General features: G+C 39.2%; 1 protein-coding gene across 6 annotated transcripts in view; it reads right to left on the bottom strand.

Moving 5' to 3' along the window:
• Positions 1-12,989, bottom strand: part of LOC139454534 (inositol 1,4,5-trisphosphate-gated calcium channel ITPR3-like) — a 202,863-nt gene that overhangs the window by 174,101 nt on the left and 15,773 nt on the right. The window contains exon 1 of one of the 6 annotated variants that reach the window (XM_071236309.1): positions 5,426-5,599. The exons of the other annotated variants lie outside the window; for them this stretch is intronic. The gene's annotated coding sequence lies outside the window, so the exon portion shown is untranslated. Of the gene's footprint in view, positions 1-5,425; positions 5,600-12,989 lie in introns of those variants that run through there. 6 annotated transcript variants of the gene reach the window in all.

Consider the following 12,989-nt stretch of genomic DNA (forward strand, 5'->3'; position numbering starts at 1 on the left):
TCTTTATATTCACAAAACATATTTGAGACAAGTGGAATAAATAACTCAAAACGGATTAGCTTGACTTTTTGCAATTTCAGAAAAGAACCAAATTCAATTCTGTCAAAGTATTTGATTTTTCCACCTTGTGCATCCCTATCCTACATGACAAACTTAATGAAAAACTTCATTCCTTGATCCATGTTTTTTTGTTACAAAACGTTGTGTACACAGATACAGTTACTATCTATATTCAGAGATTCAGGACAATTTGTCAAAAATGAAAGCAAACGCCATCTGAAGTTTACAATGAAGAAGACAAAGTGTGAAATGCTGGACTTCCTAATTGATAACATCTATGTAATATATTGGGTAAGCTATTTTGGCAAGAAGTAGGCATCCTCATGGGCACCAACTGTGCTCCCCTTCTTGCGGATCTGTCTCTTTATGCATATTTCGGAATTTCTGCTCGGATTGGCAAAGTCTAAACAAGGTATCATCACTATTTGATAGTGATTCATAAACATGTGTTCATGATATAGTCGGAATCGAACAATCGACTGCTTTTAGCAGAGATTTTTTTAAGAATATAGACAAGCCTTTGTCGCTTTTAAATGTGAATCACTGTGAAATAGTGATGATACCAGGTGTTCGGGACAATGTGAGCGTATCCTGCCCCACCGGTGGCATCCGTCACAAACACATGCAAAGGCAATTCATGTGATTCGAAAAGGCACGGTAACACATGGTACGCATCAAAATAAGGATTTGCTTCGGACATCATGGAAATGATGACTCCACATGTCTACCATTATTAAGGCTAAAAACGTGAATAGCTGCCTATGCTGTGGAACACTGGTTCGTTTAGTCCAGACTCGATTATTTACAATCCAGCGTGATATACCTGGGATATTAGCGAGTGTGGTGTAAAACAATATCGCTAATGAACTCTTATTGCAGTTAAGAGTTAATAAATAAATGACTCCGTTGATAAATTGCATTAGAGAGGAGTGGGCTCTGACGAATAAGACACAATTTCCATTCGTTCTAATCCAACTGTCTGCTAATTCTCTTGAAATTATATATTAATCTATCAGTTTAGAATTACCCTATTTATACAGAGGTTTCACACATGGGGACGCAAACTTCCAGACAACATAGTTCCCCATCAAAACGTCCAGATACCACGTTGCATAAAATAGTTTGCATTTTCACGAAAAGAAAGGTTATTGGTACACATGGTTTTATGTGTAGATATTAACAGCAGAATGTTTCACGGATGCAATCAAGATCTGAGTTACCTCTGGGATGTCAAGAGTGAGTGAGTATGGTTTTACGCCTCTAGCTCTATCACGGCGGGGACATCAGAAATGGGCTTCACACAGTGTACCCATGTGTGGAATCGAACCAAGGACTTCGGTGTGACGAGCGAACGCTTTGACCACTAGGCTACCCCACCGCCCCTGGGAGGTCAAGAGGAATAATAATTAGCACTTAAAGACATCAAGCACTATGTACATGGAAGCTGGTACTAACGCCACATCACCATTAGTATCGAGTTAAACCTTTGTTCAGAAATATCATGAATAACTTTGGTCACCTACTGAGCTCTAACCCATCCTTGAGTCATGGGTTTAGGTGACCTAAATTACTCCTTTCATCTAAATGGTCATTATTCATTTCAAAAGTGATTAAATGACAATTTTAACCCAAGGCCCATATATTTTTCAATTTAAACATGTAACCAGCAAGATATGCCTGGTATAGAGGGGAAAACGGCATACAAACATATTCACTTTAGGAAGTATACATTTGCTACATTATATATCAAATCGATCGATACTTTTAATTTTAGGGTTGTGTGTTTCGCAATGCCACGTTAATTAATTGGGTTTATGGTTTTATGATATCCATCAATGTGTTGTCACGCTGTATAGCATACCAATGGATTTGTATAGACATTTATTAAATTTGCTTATACTGCTTAAAACTTCGTAAACGATTTTTGTGAAAGGTTTCACATTTATGTTGTTTGTTGTACTAAGAAACTTTACAGCTGCATTCAATCGAGTTGTTACCGGACAAACCAATGGGTGAAAGCATGAGTACCGATTCACGCCGTTGGAGTACCAGGACACCACCCGATTCATTAACGACCAGCATAGGTACCTGGGGACCTACATTCCCGCTGGACTCCCTAGGGAGCTAACCTATATTTCAGTTGATGATTTGTTCATTAATTGATAAATGTAGACAAACAGTCCATGACATTTGGGGGGCACGGATGGCCCAGTCGTCTAAGGCCCCGCAATTAGCTGTGCAGAGTTGCGTCCCTTGGGCACGCCAGAAACCTATGATTGTGGGTTCGAATCCCGGTTCGCCCCGATTATGTTTCTAGGTTTGTCAGCACCATACCCGTGCTCGTGGGTTTCACCGAAGTGGTAAACGTCTGAGACCTGCAACACTTCAGGATTTCCTCACACATTAAGCTGACATGCCGCGATATAACTGGAATACTGTCAAAGCGGCGTTAAACCCAGCTCACTCACTCATTCACTCACTCACTCCGTGACAGTTGAACAGTACAAGACAGAGGTAACTACCCCAGAACGACCCATGTACCAGTTGTTGTTTTTTCCTCAAGTAAGTTTACAAACAAAATCCTATTTATTCTTAATTCACGATATATCAACGACACATAATGCGGTATTAAAGGATAAATGTCTTTTAAAAACTTTCGATTTGTTTTCAACATAAAAGCCCATACGCATTTTGCAAAACACCTTTCGCCTGTGCGAAATATCCTGGTCAATTTTAATTAGACCTTAACTGAAAATCAATATAATCAAACGAACCTGAAACGGGATATCTTCACAGAAGGTGTCCGAGCATATTAGAATAACATAATGCGGAATACTTAATGTCATTGAAACCACACAGAGAAGACCGAGGATTTTAGAATAAACGAATTTTACTTAATCCAAAACGTGGAATGATGATTGTCACTGACACTAGACACAGAATGCCTGCATAGACTCATTAGTTGGAGTTCAGTTTTCAGGTTAATCTTAATATTAATAGACATCTGAGCACATCGATCTATACATAGTCAAGCGTTGGTGTCGGGCTTCGGGGTCCCGCGAGGGAAGGGCTTGGCATGGTTGTTATGGAATACCTCATTGTACAGCATAAAATAACAAGAATCGCAGGTTCCATGTGTTAAAGGTGCCGTACCGAAACGAATAGCACCAACGGGAGATAAGCATCTAAATACAGTAAACTACGGTTATAACGAACTCAAAGGGACCACTAATTTTAGTTCGTTATAACCGTAGTTCGTTATAAGCATATGCAGTAAACTACGGTTATAACGAACACGCTTGAAACGAACTGAAGGATATAACGAACTAACTTTTTGGTCCCGACTATTTGCTGCAGTTATGCTGTATATATGCTTATAACGAACTACGGTTATAACGAACTAAAATTAGTAGTCCCTTTGAGTTCGTTATAACCGTACTTTACTGTATACAGCATATATACAACAAATGGTCGAGACTAAAATATAACCTCGTTATATCGGTCAGTTCGTTAAAAGCGTGTTCGTTATAACCGTAGTTTAATGTATGCGAATATAATTAACAATAACTACAGAATGCCATTTAGAAAGCGGTAAAATCTTAAAAAACATTTGTTACACAGATAACAATGATGGTTATGCATGCGCACAGTGGTATTTTCATGCTGAATTTGTTAAGCCTACAACGCTGTGCGAGCGGTTTTGGATTTTACGCCGTTAATGACAGGGTACATTCAAACATTAGAAGAGAATAATAGGCATTTTTAGGTGACAGGTGTATGTGGAATTAAGCATTATATCTACATTATGTACTTGGTACGAAGAAACAACGATACAATACCGAAAAATTAAAAACACAATATCAATAATGAGCGAAAAATGTAATTATGAAAGACAATAATTAGTCTCTCCAAATTTAAATGACATGCATGGTTGGACATTTTCATAATACATCTCCATCTATACGCTTGTATACTGTAACGATAGCATGTTAGCATTGTGAGAATATAGCATACGACATACGCGAGTACAGGCCTTACATATACACGTTACAGTGGTATAATATATACCAGGGTACAGAACAATTGTCGTGAGTGAGTATGGTTTTACGCCGCTTTTAGCAATATTCCAGCAATATCACGGCGGGGGACGCCAGAAATGGGCTTCACACAATGTACCCATGTCGGGAATCGAACCCGGGTCTTCGGCGTGACGAGCGAACGCTTTAACCACTAGGCTACCCAACCGCCACTGCCATGGTGCATACGAATAGTGTTGTTGTATATGTACGAGGGTGCAGCCTCATTACTAAACGGTAAAGAATGTACATATATCACCATGTTGCCAGTGTATATGGTGAGTGTCACTGGGTTGTGAATGGATAAAGATGGAATGTTGTCTACAGGTATTCACTGGTGATGGCTTACGCACAGTAACAGCAGTAAGGAGCGCCATGTCAGATAAGGCACACGTGTCACACACTAAACTAATACAATATACGACGTACTGTCAGCAGCTCTCGTTTCGCACTGGACACACACGAATGCATTATTCAATAGAGACGTCAAACATGGTCCCGCGAGAACTCCATACTTGGTTATTTATACTTCAATAGCTACAATTGTTGAACTGTACAAACGAGAGAGAAGGGAGTTACACCTGTATTCGGTGCACTGCCATCGATGCCAGTCGACATGCTCTCTACCTGTATTTGCCATTGGCAAAGACTTATAGATTATACAATCACAGGTGAAGTGTTCGTAATTTCAACATACCCAACGCTCCCTGCTTGGATACTAGACTATACAACATATTGATGTTTATTAGCATTGCATTGAAAGGAGTGTGTTGTTATTATATGCCTTGGTGTGAGTGAACCTTTGGAAGCACAGCTACATCACGACAAATGGGATTCAAACTCGTACTTACATGCCTTGAATCATATGGGCTGACATGCAAATTAAATTACCAAGAAGAATGTTTATGTCGTATGAGATCCATGTTGCATTGTGATAAAAAGTTCAAATCTAATAAACTTATTAACAGTATCACGGGAGAATAGTGATAAAAAAATGTGTAACATCAAAAACATAATGTCATCATGTATATGGGTTTACCTTCATCATTGTCAGTGATCAGAGTACCAAGGGGAGATAGGAATTATTGTTTAGCATGCTACTCCAATACATCTGGGAAATGCTTGTGCACCTCCAGCTGTACAATAATATAAGTAGATATAATGTTATTAAGACCTTAGTTAAAAGAATTGATTGACTCGGTTCCCACGAGCATGTACAGTGTGTCTGTGATGTTATATAATACTCCCACAAGAGTCACAAAACTTTGTCCAACTTATAGTTTACCTACCGACTTGTAAACTCGACGTCAGGTACAACACGTGCTGTACGTGCCTACATTCTCCGGGCGGTAGAAAATCCGTTCGTTACCTCCTCAGAAATATCACAATTGTAAAAAAAAGTCACACAAACATAGGCGTTAAATTTACATCCCAAACTCAGCAATGTTGTGACTTGATCACTACTGAAGTCATCTCTTTTGCCACAGGAGGAATCGAATTTCACAAATTGACGAGCGGCCAATCAAATCAGCCCGGCAGATGGCGCACCAACAGAAAAGGGAAACGACTGGAAATCGCTCATCAGCCAATCAAACGAAACAGCCAGTCCATTACTACCAACATTCATCTCAGGGTTGGTAGGCTTTTCACAATCACAAGGAATGTGTCTAACGCAACAATTACTAGCTTACTCGCATCGCTAATAGCAGTGGAGTTGGAGCAACACGGTGCGTGCTGTGGGCGCCCAGGCTCGCCTGCCGTGTGCTTTGTTTCATCAATCGAACATGGCCGACTCGTGGGACTGGTCATAATTGTGTTGGTGAATTAATGCCGCTTCACTGTTTGTGATCTGTTAAGTATCGTCATATCATAACAGATATCTAGGGGAATTTATCAAACAAAAATTGCGTGTGTGTTACCACAGGCATTTCACAGCATCGATCCGTGTTAAGACTGCGGATGTTCTTATGAGATTGGGTGTGTTAGGTAGTTAGGCGAGACAGTAAAAGACCACTTACTGACTGGATTCATCTTTTCAGTGGAAGTCAAGCTGGGAAATAACTGAAGAATCCAATACACTTTGGCAAATACTCTATGTTTAATATGGGATGTCCTATCAAAAGACAAAGAACAGCACTTTTTTTTCAGTGCCACTCAAACGTTAACTGGACAATGCATAGGACGTGTCGATACGAATCTCTCTCTAACAGTGTGTTCCTATCGCGTGTACTTTCTGCATTGATCGTGTTTCGTGTTTGCTAGATGCTACCAATCATTTCAAATGAAATCATCTGGACACTGTTTCTGAGTAAGGAATAGATTAGTTCATTATCAACTCCAATGAATATTGGACAGTTGGCGTCTTTCCAGGTAATAACTACACACGAGCTCAGCCTGTAGAACTCGGTACCTTTTTAAAATAAACATTGTGACGACAAAGTTAATACGTATATGTAAACCAACCATGAGAACAATTGAATTAAGAAAAGGATAAAATTCAAATACAAATGCATGTTTTTATTTAACCTCACGTCGACTCTGTCCTCATTTCTACCTTACATTCTACTAGAAAATAACAAATATATTTATAAATATTAATGATAGCTACTTTAACTTTAAGTTTTACGCGTTTCTTTGTAGAATATGAACCTTTAAAATGTCTTACGTCAGTGAGAACACCTTCTATCATCACTATTTTATTGTGATTAACAATCACACCGATTCCGACTATATCATAAGCACGTGTTTATGAATCACTATAAAATAGTGATGCTACCAGGTGTTCGCGAAAAGGAGGACACATCCTGTCCCACCAGTGACACCCATCACAAAAACATGCAATGGCAAGTCAACTGTTCACCTGAAAAAAACCATGGGAAGATACGATACAAGTGCATCAGACCTTTTCACTGAAGGGTCAAATTTGGAAATGTCTAAAAGCAGCCATTGGTAATATAGCTCTTATGTACAAATTAATTTAAGGATGAATAGAACTGAAGACAGTTCTCTCTGTTTATTGAGTGTGTGAGTGAAGATTGCGAACAACCGCAGTCGGCAATATTTTAACCAGTCATGACGACCTGTAAATATTCTAGTCTTTACCAGACAAACCTGTCACTGAATTAAAGCCTCAAAACCATTTCTATATCATAAGAAATTTCTGCCACATCTATAAGCATGTATTTATGAATAACATGAGAAGCGATCAATGAATCGGGGTACGATGACTACCAATGCTCTGTACTCTGTTCTTACGACAAGCATATCATGGGGTGCTGGAAATCTCTTCTTCCGCGGAATGTACAGTGAGCCTGTTTATTGCGGAAGTGATATAACTAAGTCCCTGTCACGGCGGGAATTCCTTCTCCGTTGATTTACTTGCCTTGTCAAGAGGTACATAAAAACGACAACACCTTTCCTTATTCATAGGAGATCTCGAGTCGATTGTACGATTCCGACTACTAGAATATGAACAGTGTTTATGAAACACTGTCAAACAGTGATGATACCAGGTGTTCGCGAAAAGTTGAGCGTAGCCCGCCCCACCGGTGGCACCCGTCACAAACACTTGCAAAGGCAAGTCAAGTGTTCACCTGAACAAACACGGGAACGTATGGTACAAGTAAAAATAAGGAATTGCATCGGACATCATCGGAAATCTTTTCAAGAAATGATTTAAAGTGTTATATTTATTACAAGAGGATAAAATTACTTAGAGGCGCAAATACGAAATGCATACAGAATGCTTAGGATATAATGTTTGGTGGTTTAATAAATAACATTGATTTCGTGATCATATTTCGTGATATTATTAATCATATTTCACATAATATCAAGTACAGCTAATGGCGACAAAAGACGTTTATCGTTTGTTCATTTGGGTAGATTTCTCAGTTAGTTATAGTTATGAAATAAATATGATACAACATGCGTTTTTCCGTATTTGCCTCCAGAGGCACTGGAATACATACAAGGCGGTTTGTTATTAAAGTCTGACGGGAGTCAACTCAAGTATAATGCACCAATCCATCTTAGTCGTTTAATCACATTCAGTAAAATAGTACGGCATGGGCACGATGTGAAAGAACATGCTATGTCAATAACGTTCCAAGAGAAAAAGTATTACTAACTCACCGTACTGTGAACACGAACTTGACAAGATCTTATCAGAATAGTTTCTGTACATACAGGTGAAATTGGTTAAAGACTCCACCAGATTGACATTCACAGGACACAGAATGGTATCACAAGTCGTCATCAGTCAATCCAGCTCTAAACACAATACAAACACACATGTCGCATTCTACACCAGTCTGAGTCACGTTAAGATTCAGATTACAATAGGTCTTCACCAACCAAGGCGATGGAGTGAGTCAGGAGAGTTCTTATGATTATCGAAAAGGTTTTGTCGCTTGTATTTGATTGAAACAACATTTCATTCATATCTTTCGAGATTCGGGTAAACGGTATTTCCCTGCTGTCTATGAAGAACAACCGATACCCACGATCCGTAACTGCATGTTATGTCTGAAAGTCCTCTTTCACATTTCCTTGCAAACTAAACTGATCGAGACGTTAAAACAAGTGGTTGATAGTGCAAAAGTAGACAAAGTAGAAGATTGTCTTCCACGTCGTATCCAATTGTCCAGCCATCTCAGACAAGCCAAGCAACATTTAATCGCCATTAACGGCATAATGAAGTACCTAGATAATGACGTTCAAGTATCCCCACGAGGCAATAATATGTGATAGACACCATCGTTGAGATATACAACGTACCAATGACACTGGAACGCCTCAATGAACATTTTGTATCATCAAAAAGTGGCTTCCATGGAAGATATCGCTTGGGTGAGATCAAAAAGTTGCATCACAAAGCTTTGTAAACCATTGTGACGTCATCGGTTACATGACGTCACAATACCATTAAAGTTGTTATTAGTTATTCTAGCATGAATTTGGAATTTACTCGATACTGATTGTTGAAACAGAGGCTATTAAATGACAATAAATCCACTCTGATTGAAACTGCTGGTTTGACGGCCTAACCACCGCGGAAGCTAGTATTTATAGTATAGTACTATTTTCAGTCATTGTCGGTAGGCAAATTGAAAGAATTATATCTACAATTACAGGTTACAAAATGCACAGATGCGTTTCTACAATATTCAAAGGATGTGTGGCAATACATTTCGTGCAGAAAACACGATAGAAATCTACAGAGGGAAGGTAATTACGTTTTGGAGACAACAGAGCGCTTGGAATTTTGGCGCTTTTCTATATACGACTGTGACGTCATATCTTTGAGCGATATGACGTCATAATGGTGACGCGCGACGTAGAACGAGGGCCTTCCAAAGCTTGCTTAGTTTTCTTTAGCTTACCAAGTTGCCGTGCTTATATGCTTTCAATGCCTGTCATATGTTCGAGTGAAGTAGTACGGTGTAAACAAACTGCTTGAGTATATAAAGCGCCATATTTTGTTCGGTGATTCCATAATTCAGATCGACAACCTACTCAAAACACTGGACTCGACCCATGCCGCTTCACTCAATACATTTGCTAACACCAAAGAGTTCGCGATTATTTAGTCATGGTAGAATGGAGATAAACATACTGTGTTTTCAATGTAGAGCTAGGTTACCTGAAGATTTAACCGCGCTAAATGTGTTTGTTTGTTGTTTAACCCCGCTCTCAGCAATATTCCAACTATATGACGGCGGTATGTAAATAAGCGAGTCTTGACCAGACAATCCAGTGATTGATATCAAGAGCATCGATCCACGCAATTGGGATACGATAACATGCATCAACCAAGTCAGCGAGCATGACCGCCCGATCCCGTTAGTCGCCTCTTACGACAAGCATAGGCGATATTTGCAGCAAGCATATGTTGTTTACAGACTGAAAAGTTGTGGATGATTTGGGATGCTGAAAAGAATCTCATCCCCGGAGAGTTGAACTGTTATCGACTCAAGTTGTTTGTATGATATCAAAAACACTCGGTGAGATTCTCAGTATTTACTCCGTAACACTCTGTTCTTCTCTTTTCACTTAACACGTATTAACGGGGTTCATCTATGTAGCTATATAGCTATGTTTAATTATGGCTGCAAATGGAATTATACCAAAAGTCAAAGTGTTGATTTAGGATATGCTAGCGGCGACAGTAGACGGGAGTGCAATAACGCTATTGACCGCCCTGCATCAATACAATGTAGTGAATGATGCGCCAATATAATCCCACCCCTTCCTACCCTCAGGCGTATTGACAGAGAAGACCGTTGCAGCAATATTGGAATGTGTGGGAGGGTAGGGATGGACGTCGGGAACATACCAGGCAATGAATCTCCGAGAGAGAAGGTTAGTTTATAATTGAATCATAAAACACATTGGTATCCAAGACAACCTGAAAGCCAAACATATGACAAACGCGGGAGTAATTTGATCACGATGATTAAAACAATTTGGAGAGTGATTTCGAGATGGGAAGGTGAATATTTTTGATGTGATGAGAATGTTATGACAGTAGAAATGGCGTAAAATTACAACACCCACATGATATTGTCACTGAATTATGAGATCACCAGTAGGCTATCTAATCCGCCCTGTACTTTAATCCCTACCTAGAAGGGACAAGCATTTATAATGTCATAAAGTAGACCAGATAACATTGCTCATTCTCTCGTCTACACATATATAAATAACACCACTGGCGTTTCAGCAACATATGTGAGTGAGTGGGTGATCTTTTTTTACGACGTTATGAACAATATTTCACGGCGTTCCAGCTCATAAATAAAGATCAGAGGAAAGGCATATCACGCAGGAGACAACCAAGGGCACGCGTGCACAAAGATCCAGGATCAGAATCTGGGCGAATCTTGGATTCGAACCAAAGACCAGCAGATCCTGCTACGGATAAGGGCTACAACTCTGCATAACGTATTCGTACCCATTGAACGATGTGAGTTTTCCCAGACGTCCTTTTCATGGTAGGGTGGACTCGGATAGCCGACGCTGCTTTTGGCATAGAATGAATATGGAATGAGTTTTGCCACTTATATTTTAATATTCAGTCTAACACAAACATACGGAATCACAAATTCCCTTCATAAACAGCTAGAGAAGACGTACAGATTACACAATATCCCCCACCATTGTACTGCAACGGTGTGAAAGAGGCAAGTTTTGGTTACGAAGTACACGACGTCGCTGGAAGATGCCAGAAACAAGGTTGTGTGGAGACGAGGATGTTCTCACACCATATAATAACCCTTGATTTCGGTAATGGCTGTCCTGGGAAACACTTCACCTGCTCTTCTCCCGATAGTAGGGCAGAGCAACAAGCCAACCCTCCCTGTGTAGGGCTGGTCACTCTAGACTGTAGGCGTCAAGGATCCTACTCGCTTCCCTCCGTCTTACGATAAACGCTCCTCGATCAAATATTTGCCTCAATTTAAAATGCTACTTCAAAGTATCGATGACATGAATTCGACGTTCAAAATGCGTAATAGCATGATGTCGGATTTTAAGTTTCCTATTGAGTATCATCGGCAACTAGATGACAAATTCCGAAGTACAAACATTTAGACATAACTGATTTAACAATGCCCTTGTATGTATATCAGAGTAACGCTCAAAGAAGCACTATTGTGAATCTGTATACACGTACATATTGATTATATGAGGAATGTGTGTATTATACTGAATTTATGAAACACGTTCACAGTGGATTGTGACATGTGTTGCATACAATTCAGTAATAATTGTAAACAGTATTCTAGGATGTTTTAGGTATCGATGTATATTTTTTTGCTAGACATCTGCAGAACATGCAACTCTGTGAATAGCAACATTTGAACTATACCCGCAGTGCTATTTTACGAATACACAAGAATGCAATATTTAGCAACGTGACCAAACTGCACTTGCTTTTATGTCGGATTTATACCACCATACCAACAGTATTCTCCTTAGAGTCAGGTTGTTGAATATATCATGTGCCAAGACATTCTTTTCTTTTTGTAGTTGTACCATACGTTCTTGTGTTTTTTAGATGGACAATTGCCTTGCCTTTGCATGTGCCTGTGACGGGTGGCACCGGTGGAGCAGGATGTGATCACATGGTATTAACACTTTTTGATAGTGATTCATAAACATGATATAGTTGGAATCGTACAATGAACAGAGATTTCTTATGAATATGGAATGAGTTTTCAATGTCGGTTTTCTTTCTTTTTCCTTTCTTCATTCATTTCAACAGAAGTTGTTCGATCAAAGTTACAATATTCAAGGCCTAAATAAACCTTCTTTCACAATGATACAATAATTCCAGATAACTGTCACTGTGCAACATGTTTAAATACATATATAATTGATGCTAATTTATGTATGCTCAATTTTTCTAATGCAATTTTTCATTTCGATGCAAAAGTATCGCTGTTTTTTTAATTGTAACGTTGCATGTCGTCATTTGAAGGTAATGAATAAATGTTTAGGCCTGATATCGACTGAGGTCAGTGGTACAGATTCATAGATGCACTCGGCCAATTTCATACATTATGTTAATACTCTATCAATCTATGGAATAGTATATAACGCTACCAGAGCAATCATCGAAATACATGCATTAGCGTGTATCACTCAAAGCTGTGAGACTGACCTATACACATGGGCATGTAGAAACCGCCCCACATTACATATCATCCTATGTTTGAACTGCCGCATATGAAGATAAACGCATGTACAAACAAGGTATCACACATGGTACCATATAACAACAACCACATACATAAACTAAATGTGACAAATCCCTTTCCATATTCATAATAATAAAAGCTACAAAACAAT

Source organism: Haliotis cracherodii, unplaced genomic scaffold, assembly GCF_022045235.1.
Source record: "Haliotis cracherodii isolate W230 unplaced genomic scaffold, xgHalCrac1.p SCAF_10, whole genome shotgun sequence".
Taxonomy (NCBI): Eukaryota; Metazoa; Mollusca; class Gastropoda; order Lepetellida; family Haliotidae; genus Haliotis; species Haliotis cracherodii.